Below are 1,822 nucleotides of genomic sequence, written 5' to 3' on the forward strand. Positions count from 1 at the left end.
GACTCATGTATGCAAAATGCAACCTAAACATGGCTAAATCCTAGTCTATATGATCAAAATATACATGGGTGAATGGATAACAAAATGGAAATATGCAAGATATCAACTCCCCCAAACTTGTTCTTTTACTTGTCCACAAGTGAACTTTCTAGAACTCATAGGGAGAGAGGTTTGAAGGTGGGAGCTCATAGCCAAAAGAAACACAACTAGCACTCAATTCAACATCTACTCCAACATGAGCACACTTTCTTATCAGACTCTAGCTTCTCTGAGCCTATCTCAACTCCTTTTGCCCTTATACTCATCATCAAGCATCCACACATTCAAATCAACCAACTCTCACATTCATTAAGCATAAAACATTAAGTGAATTCTTGCAAATGGTCAATTGGTCCAAATCATTTGGTTGAGTAAGGGAAGACTTTTATTCAAGCGGGTCAAGAGGTTCAAAATCCATGATCTTTTAAAGTGGTTTACTCTCAAAACAAGTAGCCTTGACATTGCACATAATATATCAAAGAAAGGGACCAACTCATGCATACAATGCTCAATCTCCATTGTTCTACCATTTTCCCAAACATACAAGTTACACAATCACTTTCCAATGTCAAACCCAACTCCCATCTCTCACCAAAAGATCTCAAGAACACTTGGCACATAAAACTCTTTTTCTTTGAAATCTATAAAGGATTTTCTCAACTTCTATACAAATCTTAGCTCTAAACAACTTTGCTAGCCCCGTTTTCTTTCCTTTTCTCTTTTTTTTTTATATATTTTTTTCTTTTTTTCTTTTTCTCTTTTATATTCTTTTTTTTTTTTTGGGGCCAAGACTTTTCATAAACTCGAGCTAGACGTTTATCTATTAATTCCAATAAGATTATCCATTTAAAAGAGTCTATTCTTTGGGGCCAAGACTTTTCATAAACTCGAGCTAGACGTTTATCTATTAATTCCAATAAGATTATCCATTTAAACACAAAGAGTCTATTCTTTTCTTTCGAACTTTTCATGCTTCCAAACCATAGTCACAACACTCACCCCCACCTATAGCTAGACAATAGAGTGCCTAATCTAGAAAGAATGAAGACCAAGCATTGTCGTTCCCAATAATCTCAACATTATGCACATGTAAGGCTTTCCGAAAAAAGCCTCACTCATCAAATAATGAAAGCTCAAAAGGAGGGAAGGATTTTGGGAATGGTGTACCACTACAAGAAAACAGCGGTATTCTGACGGACATTCCGACGGAAAATGAAATCCTCGGAATATCCCGAGGAATTTCCGAGGAAATTCCGAGGAAACACAAAATTTGTGTTTCCTCAGAATTTCCTCGGAATATACTGACGGAATTCCGAGGAAATACAAATCCGTCGGAATATTCTTATGGAAAAAACCGATGAATTCCGAGGATATATTATAGCCGTTAGAGAGCCGTTGGGAGATTTTAAAAATTCCGAGGAAATTCCGACGAACTAGCCGTTCCCGTCGGAATTCCGTCGGAATTCCCTCGGTCTGTCGGCAGGATTTCAACTATAAATACAAGCACCCCTCTTCCTCTTCATTCACTCCATATTTTCATCCTCCCTCTTACTCTCTTTACACACGAATTTGATTCATAAAAAACATGTCTTCTTCAAATTATTTTCGTTCTTGGATCGATCGACCTCATTTGGATCCGAACACGAGATTGCTTACGGAAGAATACCAACGAGGTATAACCGAATTCATGGGGTTAGTTCACCGACAACCGGAAGCAAAAACAGGTATGTTAAGATGTCCTTGCTCTAATTGTAAAAATAGAAAGGTTATTAAAGAGTGGGAT

This window comes from Brassica oleracea, chromosome C1 (genome assembly GCF_000695525.1).
Source record: "Brassica oleracea var. oleracea cultivar TO1000 chromosome C1, BOL, whole genome shotgun sequence".
Lineage (NCBI taxonomy): Eukaryota > Viridiplantae > Streptophyta > Magnoliopsida > Brassicales > Brassicaceae > Brassica > Brassica oleracea.